At 43.3% G+C, this 21,425-nt stretch overlaps 1 protein-coding gene across 2 annotated transcripts in view; it reads left to right on the top strand.

The window, feature by feature from the left end:
• The first annotated feature begins 411 nt into the window (after positions 1-411).
• The window catches only part of Sgcg (sarcoglycan gamma), a 66,160-nt gene continuing 45,146 nt past the window's right edge, over positions 412-21,425 (top strand). The window contains exons 1-2 of one of the 2 annotated variants that reach the window (XM_028758683.1): positions 412-548; positions 15,950-16,112. The gene's annotated coding sequence lies outside the window, so the exon portion shown is untranslated. The remainder of the gene's footprint in view (positions 549-15,949; positions 16,113-21,425) is intronic. The other variant, XM_028758684.1, reaches the window with a different exon arrangement.

Genomic DNA, 21,425 nt, shown 5'->3' with positions numbered 1-21,425 from the left:
TGCTGGAAGGGAGCGGGGTGATAGACGTGGAGGAGGTAGTTAGACTCTTAGGGTAGAGGGAGCGTAGAGAACGTCTGCAGGGGTCACACTCAGCATCCACGTGGAGGGGTCGTCGCGGGCGGGGCGAGGGAGGGCCGTGTACACTGCAGGGACTTAGAGGAGCGTGGGGGTCGGGAAAGAGTGATGGGTCCCGCTACCGACTGACTCGTGATGACTCGTGATGACGGCTGGATTCCCAGGGTATGCAGTGACCCCCTTCTCCCGCGCCCTGGGGAAGCTGTGACCAGAACTGTCGGGATGTGTGTGCCGGCGACAGGGACCGCTCCACTTGGAGCAGAGTTGTCAACGGCGCCGCCGAGGTTGAGCAAGGAGGAGCCAGCCAAAGTCCATGTTGATCCGGAGCAAGAAAGAGTCTGTGTCTGGAACGCAGGGGAATCCAGGGCTGTTTGCACCCCAGACCCTCAAAGCACAACAGCTTAAAGCGGACGGCCACCATCCACCGCTCAGCACAAACTGCTCTTTTCTCCAACCTGATCAAGGACATCAAGGTAAGGCTTCCAGTCCAGGTTTAGCCTTCCCCAAGACCTCTCGCCCTCTCCCAGCTCGCCCTGACGCCCTCTCCTCTCTGGGCTACACAGCCGGCTGCTCTATGGAGAACTGGGAGGACTGCAGTGAAGTTTAGACGTGGCCTTGCTTTGCCTAAAGACTGCTGTCTGATGTACACTCGGAGACAAGACTTAACTCCGTGAGAATGCTGGGTAGTGTGAGAGGACGAGAGGGGATGTGTTCTGTGAGTAAATTTATAGAGGAGCCCGCCAGTAATTTAGGGTAAGCAGACAGTTTGCACTAAGCGCAAAGGTCTGGAGGTTTGCTTTGTGGTCTTGGAAAGAAACTAATGTCTCTAAAACGCTGGTGGCTGGTGTTATATATCTCAGGCTCAAAATAACGTCTCCCAGTCATGTTCGGTTACCTCGGAAGTTTGGCGCTTATGTATTTGCATGCTGCGTTAGGAATGTATGCTGCCTTGTGATCGTAGTTTATCAGAGAAACAACCACTCCTCCAGTGATGTAAGGTAGATTCCATAGTGAGGACCCAGTGTCCTGTCTTCATGTTCTGAAACGAGACAAACTTGTAAAGCCGCAGAACTGTATTTCTGGCAGGCTGCGTGGATGATTCTTCCTGAACAAGCTGTAGTGAAACTATCAACAATGCCATACACGGTTAGTCCAAAGAAACACACTTGAGAGATGGGAGAGTTTACCAAAAATGCCCAGCCAGGCATGGGAGTTTCCTTTTTCAACAATGTGCCTCTCTCTAAATGTTGCGACTGCCTGAGACACATGCCCCACTCAAGTGTGGGAACTCCTGTCAACTCTGAAAATCACATGATTGACATTGTGTATTCTGAATTCCCTGAGCCCCGAATTCTTCTGCATTAAATGACTGTCCTGCAGAAGAAGACATTAGACATTAGTGGATGCTACACACAAATCCAAATCCATGTGGCACTTGCAGGAGGTTTACACATGCAGAGAGGGTTCTGAGTCACCATTGTCATCTATGAGATAAACTGAAGCCCCAGGGGAAGGGGGGAGACATTCATGATGACCTACTGAGTGAAATATCAGAAATCCACAGCCATGTGTAGTGGAAAAAAGAAAACCCTTGTGTTTACCAAAAACTTTGGTTTTTAATAAAACTATTAAAATACCACTCAGAAAACAAAGGGGTGGTAAATTAATTTCTTAAAAAGGAAACTTTAGATAATTATGGTTAGAAGTATATTTACAACCACTCAGTTAACCCATGTAGGCACACTACACATACAAACACTTTACATTTGAATCAATAGCATTTTATTATCTTGGGAATTTTTTAATTTACCAGACATCATTTAGATCTCAACCATGTCAGGCTGTCCCACAGGGGTTGATGTCCTGTACTGTAGGATAAGTGTGGTGGATACAGTTCCACTGAAATGAAAAAGGTAAAGGTAATTCTGTTACTTTTTCTGGGATTGGGTTGTAGAATGTGACCTGACTAGACATGGTAACGTTGGCATAGCAATGTAAACAGCCTGCGATCTGAAGACAGGTGCAGACGCTGTACCCTAAAATGTCCATTTCCTTAGCTCCTCCTGTCGCCAGATTTACAGAGTGTGAACCGAACAGGACATGTGTTGGTGATGGTATGTTTTCTCTCCCAGTATCCATGGTTTGAGATACTTTCAAACATCACTTTTCTGGATGCGACACTTAATTAGGAAATGACGTCACTGCATTCCAACTTGTGCTTTGCAATGTCATTTTGTAGTACGTGAGGGAAATGTCCCGCTGAAGTAGGAGACAGAGGGAAAAGCAGGAATAGCAACTCAATGCTTCTGAACTGCTTAAGGTCATCTGTCCCCTTTCAAATCCGTGGCTCTCATAGATTTACTATATGCCCCTGAAAAACAACTCGGCACCGGGCTGACCCCCTTTCTAAGAATTAATAATTCACTTACTGTAATCGGTGACCGGAGAAAAGAGAAATTAGCAAATATGAAGTGTGCAGAAACCATGCCTGTCTACACGCTGAGGACTGGGGTGCAGAAACCATGCCTGTCTACACGCTGAGGACTGGGGTGCAGAAACCATGCCTGTCTACATGCTGAGGACTGGGGTGCAGAAACCATGCCTGTCCACACGATGAGGACTGGGGTACAGAAACCATGCCTGTCCACACACTGAGGACTGGGGTGCAGAAACCATGCCTGTCCACACACTGAGGACTGGGGTACAGAAACCATGCCTGTCCACACGCTGAGGTCTAAATTGGGGTGTCTCAGTCCTCAGCATCCCTCTGGGAACTGAAACCAAACTGAATATTAGCCTAATTGAAAACAGCTGAAGGGACTGCTGAGGCCTTCCCACCCTCGTGCCAGGCTTTCCTGTCCAGCACTGGACACACTTCAGTTCTTCCCTCAGGGGTTCCTATAAAACTCCTGACCCAGTTTATTTAAAAATATTTATCATCGTCACCACAATCACCACCACCACCACTATCATTATCATCATAAGTATGGTACAATATGGTATGTATGGGACATATGTGTAGGGAAGGGGAGCGTGCATGCCCTGGTGCACGTGTGGAAGTTAGAGGACAACTTTCAGGAGTCGGTTCTGTATTTCACCTTTGCTTGGGTTCCGGGAATCCACTTCAGTAGTCAGACTTACACGGCAAGCACTTCACCTACAGAGGTATGTCACTGGCCCTTTGACTCTGCTTCTTTACAAACCTCCCTTGGTCCGGATGATCCAATGTAAATATCCAATCAGTTAATTCCCAGATGACCTCTCATGTATGTGCAGGGAAGAAGATGCTATGTAGATCACATTGCCCCGGCTTCTCCCTGAAGCCAGGTAGTGCAGCTGTTGCATTTTACCCACCTGCCCCTGCACCCTGGCCTCTGAACTCATGCATAATACACAGGAGGCTGTGCCAGAGCCTGTGGTAAGTTTCAGAGCTGGTACCAAGCCATCCTTCCTGTTATGTTACAGCATCCTAGACAAATGACATTCTTCCGGTATAAATGAGTGCTAGTAATCCATCTGAATCAAGAGAAAAGAAGGCCTCACATCCAGGGACACAAGGTGGAAAAAACAAGAGGAGGAAGTACTTGCAGAAAACCTGGTGATGGGTGTTTGATCCCTGGATCCACGTTTGTCGCAGTAAATATTATTTGGAAGTTTCTATCTCACATGGACCATGTAGTTCCCAAATAAAAGACACAAAAATATTTACATTTACAATAAGTCATGGGAGCTGGAGAGATGGCTCAGGGGTTAAGAGCACTGACTGGTCTTCCAGAGGTCCTGAGTTCAATTCATGGTGGTTTACAACCACCTGTAATGGGATCCGATCCCCTCTTCTGAAGGTAGCTTCTGTGTACTCCTATACATAAAACAAAATAAATCGTTCTTCACGATAATCCTTAAAGCACTTGAGCTGGGCAGATATCAGCCCTCTATGCTATTTTGTCTACTTCCCTGTCTATAATCCCAAGATATCACTTGCCACGTTCTGCCTGGGCAGCTCCTACTCCACCAGGCCGGCCCTCATGGCCATGCACTCACCACCCACCTACCCCAAGGTGACTTCTTCCTTCTTTCTTCTCCTTCATGGTCCCTGCCTGAGACCCCAAACCCAGAACCTTCTGTCTGCCCACTCTCTTCTGATGATTCCAGACTGTAGGCATCTTTATTAACCAACCAAGGATAACTTGGGGAGAAAGGACTACACAGCAAAAGCTAGTATACAAGAGGGTCTCCTTGTCTTGGAGTAACCAGATCTTGGGGTACAGAACTCAGCATTTGAGTACAAGCAGCACCAGACCCTACACATACTCACAAATGGAAGGAAAGAACTTACTCCTGCAAGTTGTCTTCTGATCCCCACACAGCTGAGGTTAGAGTTTATCTCACAGGTGACAAAGATGATTCAGAACCCTCTCCGCTGTGTAAGCCTCGTGTAAGTGCTGCACGGGGGTTAGGATTTGTGTGCAGCATCCACTAACCACTGAGTCTAATGTCTTACTCTGCAGTACAGTCATTTAAAGTGAAAACATTGCAGGCAGGGGTTCGATGCATCCCTGCAGCTAAGTCTTCACGACTCAGCTTCCAGCTCCCCCTGCTCATCTCTGCCTACCGTCTCTCTGTGTTACAACCTGTATGAGAGGATAGTGAGACCCCGAAGCACCTATTTATGACTTTGTTCAGGATAAGAACTGCATATTCTCTAGACAAGTGACTAGTTTACAGGAGAGATAAAATGGAAAGATTGCTGCAGATTGAATATCCCTTCTCCCAGAGAGTGGGACCAGAATAGTTTCAAGGTCTTTTGGGGGGGGGTATGGTTGGAATATTTGCATATACATAGAGATGTCTTGAGGATGGGACCCAAGTCTGGATGTGACATTCGTTACACATAGTCTACAGGTAACATCATACAATGTTTGAAGTCACTTTGTCCATGAAAGCAAGTTTGTGTGCTGTGTTGCTCAGCTTTGCGTCACTGTAACAAGATTCTTGAGGTAAGTTAGAGTGAGGAAAGGAGAGTGTGGCAAGAAGCTGCTCTGTGTGTGGCAGCTGGGAGGCAAAAAGCGGGGAGGAGGTGGGGTTCCAATATTGCTTTCAAGGGCATGTTCACAAATGACCCAACATCTCTCTTACAAGCATCATCACCCAAATATACTACCATCTCCCCATAGCATCAAATGAAGGACCAAGCCTCTAACCTGTGGGTCTCAGGGGACACTCCAGATGCATATATAACAGGCACAATGTCCACAAAGCACCAGACTATGGCTACATATTGACACTAAAATGTTTTCAATTTTAGAGCATTACAGATTTCAGACATTTGCATTACAAATGTTCAACCTACATCAACCCAATGATGGAAAGCTCAAGTCAGTGTCTTTGAGACCATTTTGATATGTAAAATTTTAAAATTAATAATTGACATATTTTAGTATAATATGGAAACATTTCAGCAAGAACATTTTAAGCCATTTTTGACAAGTGAAAGGGCATAAACAAAGAGATACCACATCATTGTCTGTAAGGTAGTTATTGAGCAAATAACAAGTGCCCCTATTGCCTGAGAAAAATACCAAGATGGAGAATAGAACCAAGCTAAGATTGTTGATGAATGTTGGATTTTTAATGCAAAAAAGACTTTTCTTTTTAAAAGCATACCTTTCAATAACAAGTAGATTTTACTTTTTTTTCCCCCCTAAAGATTTATTTATTTATTTTATTTATGAGTACACTGTCGCTGTCTTCGGACTCACCAGAAGAGGGCATCCAATCTCATTACGGATGGTTGTGAGCCACCATGTGGTTGCTGGGATTTGAACTCAGTACCTCTGGAAGAGCAGTCAGTGCTCTTAACCACTGAGCCATCTCTCCAGCCTCTAGATTTTACTTTTAATTATGACATAACAGAAAATACTTGGAATGATATTCCTCCTGGTGTATATTTTGCATCCCAATAACCGACTGTGTTCTGGAAGTTTGTTGGCAAGTCTAAAATATCTTCTTAGAAACCATTCACAATCTGGTCTGCTCTGGGGATGTTTTGAAGCAGTTTGACCTTAACATAGCTGAGTAGCAATACTCATACTCTGACGTCCCACAGAACACAAACATTATTCACAGTACCACTTATGTCCTAATGCCAAGAATATATCAAAACACACCACACTTGGATTTGGCCCAGAGAATAAGAACTCATTCCTGGGAAACACAGCTGATCTGAGGCCAAAGAAAGAAAACTTTCGAAGACCTGGGGAGAGGAGACAGACACACAGGAACTTGTCCCCCACCTCTCCCAAAGAGAAAATGAACCTGTATTACTTGAAACCACCAGTGGCAATGTGCTTACACAGCATGGCCTGGGTGTGACTCTTAAAAATAATCACTACGTTGAAAGAGGCTCATAGGTGTCACCTTGGGAATGTAGAACAAATAGTACATTCTATTGGTTGAAACCGAGGATGGAATTGACAAAGCCTTCAGCTATACTTCTGGGCATAAAGGGGAGCTGAAGAGAATGATACCCCTGAGAGAGCGATCCGTTTGCCCAGTGTTGAAGGCAGGAGACGGAGAGGACTCAGCACCCTGAAGGTCTGGTGCACAAGGGCGTGTCTAATGGTCACCACCATCTCACTCCCATCTCTGGGCTATGCTTAGGCTTTCCTGGAGGTGAGAGCATTGTGTCTGCACTGAAGTCGATAATTATGCTCCCCAAATGCATGTGTTGAAACCCCACTCCTTCCACCATGTGTGGTAGAGCAAGACGGTTGGACCTTTAGCTGGTATGGAGGCCGTGAGGATAGACCCCTCTGGAATAAGAGTGCTCTGATTAAAGGGGACCAGAGGAAGCCTCTTTGACCTTTTGCTCTGTCTCAAGAAGCAACGAGAACCCACCTTTCTAACCCAGAACCCAATCACATTGACATCTTGTAGCTACCAGGACCATGAGAAAGAAAATTTGGTTGTTTATAAATCACTCAGCCTCAGGCATCTAAAACTGTGTGAAAAACCATTATTCCTACAGGAGGAAGGATCCAGAAAAGCACAGAGAGGCTGTTAAGTAGCTTAGGCAAACTCCCAGTGGCCCCATTCACCCCTGTGATGAAATATGAGAGGACAGGCTTCCAGCAAGGACCCACAGTGCAGAATTATTTACTCATTGACTTCAGGAAACCATTCAAAAGCAACAAGAGAAACAAAGTCAAAGAAGTAAAGCTGACAAATACTAGAGTTTGAGTAGGTATGTGGCCAAGGAGCCAAGGAGCGAAGGACCTGCTGCAGGTTCCAAAGATGGCAGCCGATGCCCTTCACAGGGAAAGGGCATGTCGTGCTCAGTGTGGAGTCTGAATGGCTATTTATGACAGAGAACTGAGAGCAAGAGTCAGGTGCTGGCAGCAGCATGCCGAGGAGGCGGCAGACGAGGAGCCACACTGAGAACCCATCTGTCTCTAGGGCACTCTGACTGCAACGGGGAAACACCTGGCAAAGAAGAAGGGAAATGGCCAAAAGAGAAGTAAAAGTCAGCAAATGCAAAGAGTCAGGTCACGAAGAAAATTCCAGCCAGACCATAATATATTTCTCCCCGGCACAAGGATAAAAATAGCTGATGGCAGGGAGCCACCCTTGAGGAAAAGGAGTTGTAGGAAAGATGAACAATGTTCCCTGACAGAGGTGAGCCTTTTACTTTGCTACTTCAAGTCGTCTCTGGGATAAGCCTGCTCTTTCACATGGACAGCAATGTTTCACAGCAGTGACTGATGACCCTGGCTGACCCTTAGAACAACTAGAAGAATTTAAAGAACAGGACTTCATCAACACAAAACAACAGAATGTCTGGTGGAATTGCAGGCAGGGGCTCTTGATGCACCTCTGAGAGCGATTCCAGACTCAGCTTCTAGCTCCCTCTGCCCTTCACTGCCTGCCCCGTCTCTGTTACAATCTGTATTAGTGGGAGAGCCTTCTTGCCCCTGAACCGTCACTTCTTGCATCAATCACACCTTGCTTGTCCAACTCTTTCCTCAAAACTCTGCATTTTAGAGCACCTTGGGGTCATAGCAGAATTGACCAGAGGCACAGAGCGATCCTGTACCTCATCTTCTTTAAACATTCACAGTGTCCCTCATGGTCCACATCTTCAACAGAGTGTCACATGCGTCTCAGTCCATGAGCCTGCATTGACAAATCACCCGTAGTCCGTAGTGCTCATTGGAGTCCCTTCCCTTCTGCTACACTGCTGTGGATTCTGAAAACCACAAAGTAACACGTATAATGTAAACAGTTTCACAGCCCTCGAGTCTTCTGGGCTCTCTGTTCCAGCCCTTCTCCCCCAACAATAAAGTTTTGTTAATCAGAGTGATAGGACTCCACACCACAAAGCCTCTTCTGATGAGCTTCTGTCACTTGATAAAGTGAGCTGATGTCTGTCACGCCTATCACTTCTGTGATGGATATTCTTCGCTGTCAGCTTGACTGGATCTAGAATATACAAGGGCATAGTGGTGAGGATCCTTGTGGGTGTGTCTGTAAGGGTGTTCCCAGACAGTGTTAGTGGGGAGGAAGACCTGCTGTGAGTGTGAGATTTGATATCCCCTGGATGTGGTCCCAGCCTGAATAAAAAGAAAGATGAGAAACCCATCAGAACACCAGAATCCTCATGTTCTGATCTGTCCAGATGTCAAGCTCCCTCTACCTCAACCTCTCTCCACCTGCTGGCATGCCTTCCTGGATAGAATGGACTGTATCCCCTCAAACTGCGAGCCACAACACATTTTATTCTCCTAGGTGATTTCTGTCAGGTATTTTGTCATATGAAAAGTAAGTAACATAGTTTCATAGTTCCTATCATTTTAGTGCTAAGTAATATTCCATTGTCTACATATTGCAGTTTGTATATCTACCCATAGAAGAACCAGAAATTGATTCCAAGTTTTGGTGATTATGAATAGATATCCATGTGCAAGTTTTAGTGTAGATATAAGTTTTTAACTATTCAAGGTAAATACCAAAGATCATAGTTGTTAGGTTGCGTTATAATCCAATGTTTAATTTATAGGAAGCTGGTAAACTATCTCCCAAGGTGGCTGTACTGTTTTGCGTTTCCACTGCATGAATGGGTGCTCCTATTGCTGTGCACCCTGGCCAGCATCTGGTGCTGTACACGTTCTGACTTCATTCTTCCTAGTGTGTTGCTGATGTTACTGCTCTAATTTGCATTAAGATATGATGTGGTGTATCCTTTTGTGTACTTATTCATTTTCTGTTTGTCTTATTTTTAGAGATGCATGTTACAATCTTTCTTTGGCCCAGTTTTGAATGGATGCCTGTTTCTTATTGTTGAGTGTTTAGAGCAGTGCATGCACTTTGTGTGCATTCTTACCAGGCATCTGTAGATATTTTCTCCAAGTGGCTCACTCGCTCATTTTTTTCTTCTGTTCAACCACCTTGTGAGGAGGCAAAACTCTTAGTTTTAATGATATCCTGCTTATTGCAGAGATTCTTCATCATGATGAGACTTTGATATTATGACCAAAAACTCACCATCAAACCCAAGGTTGTCTAGATAGTTTCCGGTGTTATCTTTTAAGAGTTTTATAGTATTGCATCTTAAACTATATTTATGATCTATTTTGAGTTAATTGTGTGAAGAATCTAAAGTCTGTGACTAAATTCTTTTTTTTCTTTTTTCTTTTCTATGAAGATGTTCAGTTGTCTCAATGTCTTTTGCTGGGAAGACAAACTTAGCTCTATTGTGTTGTCTCCACTCCTTTGTAAAAGTTCTACTAACTGGGTGTATGTGGGTCTATTTCTGGTCTTTCTATTCCCTCCTCTTTTTCTCTTTCTCTGTTAATTTTGGATATTTCTATTGAGATGCACTGAAAGTCAAACTCCTTTCCTCGCCCATATCTTTCCTGTCTATAAACCTCTCACATCATTCTTTGTGTCTGTTACAGTTCTTTGGCCTCTAGTATTTCCTCTGTTATTGTGATTTCTTTGGGTTTTTATCTCTGCTCACATTGCCTGCCTGGCATGCTGCCTGTCTTGTTTGTTACACCCCATAGTATGCCATATTAGTCAGGGTTCTCCAGAGAAACAGAACTGAAATAATGATGGCATGTTTGTGCATGTGTGCATGCATATACACACACATGCACACATGCACACATACACACACACACACACTTTATTATAGTGACTTACAGGTTTTGGTCCATCTATTCCAACAATGGCATACTGCTAGCACAATGTCCAAGAATCCAATAGTTGTTTGGTCCATGAGGAAGGATGTCTCAGGTGGGGTCATCTTCAAACTTGTAGCAATCCTACTGATACAATGGTCTCTGGCCATTGTCTATACTTATCTCTTGAAGGCGTTTCCTTTCACAACAGTCTTTGTGTCTATTGGCTTCAGTTGTCAACTTGACACAACCTAGAATCACTTGGGAAAAAAGTCTCACTGAAGAGTTGTCCATAGTGTGTTGGCCTGTGAACATGTTTGTGAGTATTGTCTTAATGAGTTAGTATGGGAAGACCCAGCCCACTCTGGGAGGTACCATCCCCCAAGCCAGGATTTCTGAACCTTGTAGGAGTAGAGAAAATTAGGTGAGCCCAAGTAAGTGAGCATATATGTATTTATTTCTCTCTGTCCTTGAATGAAGCTATACTGTGACTGACTGCTTCAAGTTCCTGTTTCTTTGACTGTTCCACAATAATGGACAGTAAACTGAAACTAAAGTAAACTCTACCTCTGTGAGCTAAGATAAACTCTTTCTTACCTAAATTGATTTTTGTCAGGATATCTTATTAAAGCAACAGGGATGAAATGGGAACAATCCGCTTGGTCATTGTCCATTCTCACTCTGGAGACAGCCTCAAGTTTTAACTCCACTTGTCATCTCCACTCTATGCGTCATATAATTTCATTTAGCAGAGATCACATGACCAGTGAGCTAAGAAAAAATCAACATGAGATCCGAGTAACACTGAGAAATGTATGTGTCTTAAAAAGTTCATACCATATCTGCAAAACTCTTTGGCTTTAAGCATATAAATGGTGTGGGATGACTTGCTTGCTGGCTCAGTGAGAAATCCTGTCACTGCTTTTGGGACCTGGAAAAATGGAGCCAATAAGTGAGGTGAACTGAAGTCTCATGCAACAGCCAGCTTTATTCAGAGCATCAGACAATTTATACTCTGAGGGCTAAGAAGAATCACAGGAGTATAATGTACTTACAAGGACAAGCTGCACATGACTAAAAAAAAAAAAAAAAAATACTGACCCATAGAGCTATAATCATTTAATTGAATAACATCAGCAAGCAATAATGAGTAGTCTGAAGTAAACTCACCCATCCCCTACATCTGAGGTGTACATGAAAACATATTCCAAAAACAATTCTGTGTTTCAAAGAAATGGAAGTCACAAGATTCTTGTTTTCTTGAAGTTTTCTCACAAGAACTCAGAATTCTCATATGGCTCTATTCCTGATCCATGCTCCCACTAAAGCCTAGAGGGAGAGGGAGAGGGAGAGGGAGAGGGAGAGGGAGAGGGAGAGGGAGAAGGAGAGGGAGAAGGAGAGAGAGAGGAGGCAGAGACAGATAAACACAGAGAGACAGAGACTAAGATAGATTGCTCAGATCAACCTCTGGCTTCCACATGCATGTGCATATATGTTCATGAACATCCACTGACACACATGTCTACACACAGGCACACAGGTATATGTACATATCACACACTCAGTAACACACACACACACACACACACACACACACACACACACACACACACACGGTGCATTCACAATGAGGTAGACTGAATCTCCTCTTCAGTCTATTGCAAAGCCAGACTACAGGGTCAAGGTAGACCTGTAGACCTGAGTTCAGCTATTAAGGAGAAAGGGAAGGACTGGGTCCAGGGGAACCAATGTTTGGTGGGTGAACAGCAAGTTAGACATGCAAACAGGTAGACAGAGGGCAATTCAAGCCACATCAGACGTGGGAACTAAACCAAGATGACCCTGAACAGTTGGGTGTGGTCTGCAAGTTGGTCATTAATGCCCACACCTAGTGGTGCAACGACAGGCCAGTGGGGCCGTCACAGTGATGTTAGATGTTGTGGTCTCTGACACCTCCAACATTTTGGGGTCTCCAAGGCAATCCAGGCTTCACCTTCACAGCTTCACGAAGCGGCCCCTCTAGGCCTCCATGCAGAGACACTCCTGACATACACCTGGCCTTAGAGGCTTTCCTTAGTTGTGGAGGGAAATTCTATAACCCCTTTCTTCTATCCTTGACTCTAAAGACAGAACTGTGTAGCCAAAGTTGCCAAGTTCTGCTGCTTGTTGTGTCTGGAACAAGCCCCCCTCCCCACTTTAATTACCTCTTCACAGGCTTTTTGTTTTTAATGGTTTTATTCAAAGCCTAAACTTAGCTGTTCTGAAACTCACTCTGCAGACTAGACAGGCCCAGAACTTAAGAGATCCATCCTGCCTTCTGAGTTCTTGGATTAAAGGTGTGCACCACCATGCCTTGCCCTAAGCTTTTCTTTAATTCCTTTTCACTTTTGTCTTGGAGTTTTTATTTCTGTGAAGAGACACCACGACCATGAAGGAAAACATTTGATTGGGGCTGGCTTGTCTCAGAGGTTTAGCCCATTATCATCATGGTGAGAAGCATAGCATTGTCCAGGCAGACATGATACTGGATTAAGAGCTAAGAGTTCTACATCTGGATGCACAGGCAGCAGGAAAGAGATTGAGCTTCTGAGATATCAGAGCCAGCCCCCAGTGACATACCTCCTCCAACAAAGCCACACCTACTCCAACAAGGCCACACCTCCTAATAGTGCCACTCCCAATGGATCTATGGGGCCATTTTATTCAAACCACCAAAGATGTCTTCCTCCTTATGGAGCCAGGATGAGAGACTTAGACCCTTTCCTCAGCCTGATGTGCTAAGTTTATCCTGATTAGATTTTAATATGGCGTGTGCTCCTACTGTCTCAATCCACCACCATAAATTGATCTGTGGCACTCTCTCTACTAGAAATCAGTGTTTCATCAGTTTGTGTTGCATGGGTGTGCCAGGATGATGGCGCTGTGTATGTGTCTATCCAGTTGTGGAGTCATCCTCTATCCTCAGAACAGACCCAAAGCTGCTCTTGGGGCAGGAGTCTCTCAGGACAAGTCACAGTCTTAAAAAAAAAAATCCATCATTTTATGCAGTATGCTCTCAATACCACCTCTAACCTCATTTGTCCAATTTGTAAGACAGACAGACAGACAGACAGACAAATGCTACTTTTCTAAAAGTCAAAAGATAGTACCTTATATAGTTAGTAATTCGAATTGGGACTGCAGTGCCCAATACACTTAGCGAAATGACCTGGGGCTGTGTGTACTTGGATATATTAAAACCCTATCAGGAAAACACACCCACACACTTGTTGAGCACAGTAGACTGACAGTAGAACATCTTTCCTGGACCCCACAAGCAGAGGACCAGTAACAACTGTGATGGTGATGGCCCCAGTGACCTGCCACCTGACCACCTGGTGTGAGCATCAAGAGACTAACAGGCAGAGAACTTTCCACTGCCCCAGGGACCTCAGCGCAGCTGAGTGCCCACTGTTAAGCTGTTGACACAGCCTACTTGAATTGCCATTTATTTGTCTGTCAATCCATCTGTTCATCTCTTACCCAATTGCATGAGTATCTCCAGCAGACCTCCAGGATAGCTGGTTGTCTGACTGGTGTAGCGCCTCTTTCCTCATCTCTGTCAACTCCCCGGTTCTGACGCTCAGTCCTCTTTGAAGCGCCTTGAACTCCACTACTTTGTAGCCATTTGGTAGTGTTGGGGGTGTGGTCGGGAAGTGGGGGATGTTTTTTCTCTTTTACTGTGCCGTACATCAACCGTGGGCTGAAAATAACAGTAGTTACGATTGGACAAAAGGGGCTGTGCACTACACTGGCTCAGCTGGCTGTCAAGGAAATTGAGATTATTTGGTAAATTGAAGCCAATGAAACTGCCTTACCTTCAGGATTTATTGGATAACAACAAATTCTGACATTGTGGAAGGACACAGACATGTTTGCTTGTTTCTGACACAGCATACTCCTGGCATAAGCCTGTTTTTTTTTTTTTTTTTTTTTTAAAAAATCAGTTTTTAATTCAATCTTGATTTCTTTTAGATGTGGCAAGTGTTGGAATCTAAGTCTTCCCGGTGACATCACTTCCCAAACCTCTGATTTTCACTATGGTTATCCACACTGAGAAAACTGGAAAGAGGAGGACCCAGATAGAGGCTGTAGACCTCTAGGCACCACAGTGTAGTGCAAGAATGGGGAAAATGAGATGACCCCAGGCTAGACCACAGAAGTATGAGGTCAAGCATAGAACACATGAATGTATTTCATACTAAATAGGTGTGGAAACCTAGCTGGCTTTCTGGTCCTTTCTAATCATGCTTTATTAGCCATGGAACCTTGAACACATTACTTAGCCTTAGAATATAGTTACTTTAAGATCATGTCTATCTTTGAAATGCTTTCATTCCATTGAAAACAATATCACATGTGAGTTTCAGACTTAAACATTGAAAATCTTGTCATAATCACTTCAATTAATCCATAAAAGCAGAGACGTGCTTGAGTTAGTCTCACATGGAGTACTGGATTTGATGGTATGAAATTATGTGAATGAAAAACACATAATGCTTGACTGGCATAAAAAAAATGTACCAATACCAAGAGAGTGCTTAGAAATTCAATTTACCCACCAATGAAAAGAACGATGTCAAAACCTTTAAGAATATCACATTTCAATCAGAAGACTGAATTAGGACTTTCAGACTTGTGTTTTCCCATCAGTGGCCTCACTGACAAAGAGGGGTTAAGTATTTTTAACTAAAAGCTGATTGTTATACTCTGATTCTCAGTTTGAATTGTCCCAGTGAACAAAATCGTGTGTAGAAGATTCATGAAAGAGTTCTAAGTGCCCTATAAATACACGATTAGTTGAAACTGTCCTGGTTTAATTTAAGGCCTGCAGCTGTTCCTGTAAGAGATGGTCAAGTTTCAAACAGTTACAAAGCCACAATGCAAATAAATAGAAAGGGGCGAGTCTCCCAAGGAGAAAGTTAAAATTAACCACGTGCATCCTTGTGCAACTGTCTTTTCTATGCAAGATTTGATACTAAGACATAAATCTCTAGGTATGTGATTTAGTCTATTTTAATTCATGCTGAAAGGCAGTATGAAAAGAACTTAAAATATTAATATGGTTCAAAAAGTTGATATATTATACCTGATAAAAATTAAATTATCTACTTGTTTTTTAAACAAAGATACTTTAGCATCAGATGGTTACATTCATATAATTTGTTAAACTGATACATTATCTTCCTTGAAAAACAAGCTGTCATCATTTTAATACGGAATGTTTACGGACCTTCTGTTTCTTGTTAGTAACTACAATACACGTTTCTTCTCAAATAATAAAGTCTCTTACTTACAATGAGGCTTAAGGAAAGTGTTTCCAAAGACAGACCTTTTGTTATTGGATAGTTTTCTGTTTCTGGGTAAGGAAAAGGAACCCATAAAGCAATGAAGCAATGGGTTCTGAGCGCCTGTGTGAGTTCTAGTGATTGCCGCGAGGCTTGACCTTAGAGCTACCAAAGATGGCCAAAGTTTCTCGGGAAGTGGCACAGGGTTTACATGTTGGGGTGCTGGCTTTGCCCCAATGGTTGAGATTCAGTTTGGCTCTGGCTTGTGTTTGGCACACCCGAAGGTGCCAGCTGAAACTAGTTCCCAGTTTTAAGAGAGTCTGAGCAATTGAAGTCACTGGGTAAATTTAGATTCGCCTGTTGCTACAGGAGGGGCAGAAATCTGAGCCAAGGAGCCCTTTCTCCAGGGAGAGGCCAGGAACTCACTGTCTGTCTCGCCCTACACGAAATGGGAGTTTAAATCTTTCCACCTCTGCAGAGCTGGGGCCCTCATCAGGAATCAATTCATCAGTGTGGCTTCTGATTGGCTAAGGTAAGTAATAAGTTTCCACTTGGATTTTATAGAATCAGTATGTAATTTGTAAATCAGATAGGTACAGGCTTTCTTTTTTGTTTTCACTGAAGGCATAATGGTTAATAATCTAAAATAATGCTGAATAAGTTGATGATCTCAATTATATTTTAGTTATTAACAAAAATTCAGTCTTCCCCTCATTTTACCTGTGCAAGTTGTCCCAGAGACTTCTGTGCTATGCGTTTAGCACGACTTGTTGCCGGCATTTACACACTTGTCATGACAAATGAGACTGTATTATGGGATGTTGACTGATAATCAGAGAAGGTACACTCTTGAAAATCATGTTCAACTCCACTCAAGCCTTTCTGATAGACTCAGTCTGATGCTTAGGCTTTGGGTGGTTTTTTTTTTTTTTTTTTTTTGGAGACACTAACAGATGAAAATGAGGACAAAGGTCAAGGTGTTTTGTAATTGGGAATAAACAGCACAAGAGCCAACTGTCAAGCCAGCTCCCTGACTGTTCTGGGACTGTTCCCTCCCAAGATTTGGAGGAAAGAAAGTGGTAAGCACAGACAACAGCCATCCTGTGGGGTGACTGAAAGAGGAACTGTTGCTTTTGATTGCTCAAACGGGGTTGTTTCTTTGTGTTACTAAGTTACTGTGTGGCAACTGGAAAATGTGAGTTACTTTTAAAGGAACGAAGAAAGGCCAGGGAAAGACCAATTAGACTAACTGAAAGAGCCACCCCCCAAGATGAAGCCAGTCTGGGTTCCCAGGACTACAAAAGCCTATTTGCTCTTTGTTTCTTTTCTTGGAAACATCTAGATACAAGGAAGTCCACTATGAGAATTTTAAAACTAGTGGTTCAGGTGGGGTTAATTTAATGGATTTGAGAATGGATTGAGATTTTCTTTCAAAGCCAAAGGGAAAGTAATTTCTCAGACTGGTTACATCTATGATTCTGAAGACTTTCAGGTTCCAGTTCCCAAGTGACCTTGACAAAGATGGCAGTTAAATACTGAAAATAATACCTTTCCATCTTGTTCTAAAAATGACACTTCCTGTGGCTTGAGGTATGGTTTTGTGATACAGTACTTGTCTAGCATGTGCAAAGTCCTGGGTTCACAAATAAGTAGGTGATGGTAGTGAATGAAAAAAAAAAGGATAAAAAGGAAAGGATATGACTGCTCCTAGGTATGGTGGAAGAGAAAGTTCATTGTAGAGAAAAGGGAGAGCATAGCCAGAGTCAGAAACATCTGGGAGAGTCCAGAGTGGTCATGCATCTGAACAATATGGAAGAGGGGGTGGGGGGAGAGGGAAACCAGTTGCATTAACCAGGAGGCCAAAGGTACAAAAGGGGCAGGTAACCAAAGTGTCTGGATTATATAGGGAAGAGTTTCTGGGGGAAGGGCTGACCAGACCTGGACTTGGAGAGTTCAGGGTAGGGGGCGGGTGTGCCAGTCATACTCTGTAACAGGTAGGGACTGAGGGCTGCTGGGAGAACCTGGCAGGTAGGTCCAATTTGATATTTTAAATAGACACCTCAGCCTTTTGTCCTAGGTTTGAAACTTGGATGGACAGACAGCCAGACAGATGAAATATAGACATCAACGGATAACTGAACTTCAGGTCATTAAGCTAAACTCCTTACAAAGTACAGAATATTCCTGTACAGTCTTTCTAAGAAAATTCTCTAAATCACAACCTGGCAAAATTAAAAGGCATCTTAAAAGGGGAAGAAATGACAGAAGTGGGACCAGAGAACTATAAGGCCTTACCACTGGGCCAGAGAAGGATGCAGCTACATAGATGCTGGTCAGGAGAACCCAGGGTGGAAGATGGGGAATGGGAGGTGGGGATGAGTAAAGTAAATGTGAATTGTCTGATAAGGGCCCAGCCACGTCAAGGCCCGCGATGCCTTAGACCTATGAGAAATAGCAAGGCCTCTCCAGGGCTGGGCGTAGAGTGATGACAAAGCTTTGCTCTGTGCAAGTATTGATACCAAGTGAAAAACATAGCCTCCTCTGCCTGCTCCCCACTGTTCCTGTTAAGATTAGCTACTCTTGAATCCTTGTCAGCTGTGTATAATAACTCCTTGTTTGTCTGGACGTCATAATCCCACTTACTGTTCAGTTGTATGCAATAACCAAATTTTAGCTTCTGGTTATTTTGAAACATATGATGCATTTTTAAAGCTACAGGTAATATGCTTGTTGCTATGAGAAAATATCAGATCAAAGGCAACTCAAGAAAGGAAAGGTTATTTGAGCTCATGGTTTGAAGCACTATAGCTCATCATTGTGGAGAAGGCATGGCTACAGGAGCAGAGACAGCTGGTCAACCACGGTACTTACAGTCAGGGAAGGTGACAGTTGGTGCTTAGTTGGTCCCACCCTTTATTCAGCCGAAGATCCAGGTTCATGGGAGGCTGCTGTCTACATGCAGAATGGATATTCTCCCAGTTAAACTTCTCTAGAGGTACCTTCACCCAAAGGTGTATCTTCTAGGTGATTCTAAAGCCAGTCAACCTGACAATGAAAATTATTTTTAACCTACTATGAGATAGATCACAACATGCTATTTCTCCCAAATGTAACTTAGCTCCTGTTGATTGGCCTCTCTTCATCCTCCCTACCTCTACTTACCCAGACTCTGAAAACCAACATTCCACTCTCAGCTTCTATGAAATACCTTTTTTCTTTTTCCCAGACAGGATCTCACTATGTAGACAAAGCTGGCCTTGAACTCACAGAGATCTACCATTCTCTGCCCCCTGAGTGCTGGGATTGAGGGTATACCACCATGCCCAGCTCTTTATATTCTATAAAAGTCACGTGGTGCCTGGCTTTCTGTGCCTGGCTCATCTCACCTAAAATTGCCATGTCCAATACCATCTGTGTTGTCACAGCAACAGGACTTTGTCCTTTTTGTGGCTGAAGACCATTCCATTGTATGTACAGTTGCTGTGTGTTCTATGTCCTCTCAGCACACTGGCTGTTGATTCTGTGCCTCATTTTTGTGCCTAACACTCAGTAGACATGGGATGCTGGTGTCTTCTCAGCACAGATCTTAGTTCTCCTGCATATGGACCCTGTAATGGGATTGCAGGGTCATGAGGACTTTCTTTTTTTAACTTTTTGAGGAAACTCCATATTTTTAAGGGCAATATCTACACTAATTTACATTCCACCAATACCACAAAAGAGCTCTAGCGTCTTCTCATTTTCACCAAACATTTGTGATCTTTTTTTCCCCCTCCCCCCCCTCCTCCTTCTTCTTCTTCTTCATAATTGCTGTTCTAGTAGATATGCTGCTACCTTTATAGGTTTGAATAGTGATTGTAGCTTTTGTCAACTTGACAAACTAGAGTCACCTGGGAAAAAGACTCCTCTATTGTGGAATTGCCTCTATTGGATTAGCCTGTGGGCATGCCTGAGGAACATTTTCTTTATTGAAAGTTTGTGTGGGAGGGCCCAGCAAACTGTGTGTGATGTCACTCCTGGGATGATATGAAAAAGCAGGCTAAACCAGCCACGAGGAGCAAGCCTGTAGTCAGCTTTCCTCCGTGGCCTCTGCTTGAGTTCCTGTCTCCAGGCTCCTGCTTCAGCTCCTGCCTCTACTTCCTTTGATGATGAAGTGTAATTAGTGTGTGTAGGGGACAGATGATCCATCAATTTCTCTTTGGGTGTTTGCATCAATTTTTGGAATATTCAAGACATAGTGGCTTGCTTGGATATCATGCCTTCCCAGTTGTAGTCTCTATGTCTAGACTGGTAATATATTCCAATTGATTACACCATAGTGATGCTGGAGACGGGCTTACCTGGCAGATAGTAGGACTACACAACAAAGAGCTGAGATAGTCTTCATAGTGTAGACAAGAGAACAGTAGGTGCCCACGTATCCAAGTATTGTATACAGAAGTAGACATTCACAGACTATAGTAGGCACTGGCTATAATACGATGCAGAAGAAAATCTGGGAATCTCCTGTAACATATTAAGGAAGAAACAGTGGGTGCTTGCTATGATACCACACAGAAGAAAATCTTGGTCATCTAGCTTGCATTCACAGAACGAACTATGAAAGTGTCGAGCCTTTCAGCCACCATATTCAGACTCCCACAATCACACAGAGGAAAATAGAAGGTGTCCACAGTCATCTGACACAGAAAAGTTAAGCACCCTCTACAACGACTCAGAAAAAGCCAACCAAACAGTAGGCATTTACTATCACATGACAGAAGGAAGCACTAAGCTGTAGACTCCCACTCTTGCCTGATGCATGAGTGCTGTGTTTAAGTCCTCAGCAGTTGCTCATGGTAGTTTGTCACCAGCCACCACAGCCGCTTACAACTTTCCTGTCCCTGCCTGAAGTAAGTCGATGGCTAGGAATGGGAGCCAAGTTGGTATCAAGTGACACTTGGTTGTGTTTAAGGCTAAGGAGGCTGCATGGCACTGTTTTCCTTACAGCCCTTTAACTCATGCACCCTACAATGACTTAGTGCTGTTCTTATCTGTTGGCTGTGCTGTTTCCACTGGCTCAGCCTCTTGGTGCCGATGATGCCCTTCGGCCTAGCTCTATGTGCTTACATAGTAAACGCTTCAGGTGTCTGAGTGTGCTGAATAAAAGATGGGTCAAAACACAGAGAGAAGTAGAGAATTGAATTTGCTTACTTTTGTAAGCATACCACTGTGTTTTAGAACGAGCCTGTAGCTGAAGTGAACAAAGCCAGACAAATGTGTTCTAAACTGAAGATGGTAGGGCAATCAGCTGGGTCTCTCGTTCTTCCAGTTGGTCCTTTCTAAAGAGACTTCTCCTTGTGTTTGTCAGGGGCTGAGTGCTGGCTTCTGATGGTTCAGTATACTTCTCAAGGAACAAACCTGCCATTTTATTTTAAAATTCAATACCTATACACCATAAAAAAAAAGCAAGATCAATTGTATGACTTTTTAATATAGATGTTTTGTGAGCATGCATACATGGCTTCCTGTGTCACTTGTGTGCATGTATAACAAGGTGCTGCTTTTATAATCAGACTAGATAGAGTCCAGAGATTACCCAGCAGCCTTGCTGTGTTTAAGTGTAACAGGCAGAGTGACTGATGTAAAAATGGAACAGAGATATCCATATAATTATTTGGTCATTTAAATATGGTTATGAATTTGAGACAATGATGAAAATAAGTTCATGTTATTTATTTTACTATGAAAAGGAATATATATATATATATATATACATATATATATATATATGTATATATATATATATATATGTATATATATATATATATATATATTACATGCATATCTGTGGCTCAGTTCCATG

This window comes from Grammomys surdaster, unplaced genomic scaffold (genome assembly GCF_004785775.1).
Source record: "Grammomys surdaster isolate TR1022 unplaced genomic scaffold, NIH_TR_1.0 126219, whole genome shotgun sequence".
NCBI lineage: Eukaryota > Metazoa > Chordata > Mammalia > Rodentia > Muridae > Grammomys > Grammomys surdaster.
This window is presented reverse-complemented; position numbering and strand designations above follow the sequence as displayed.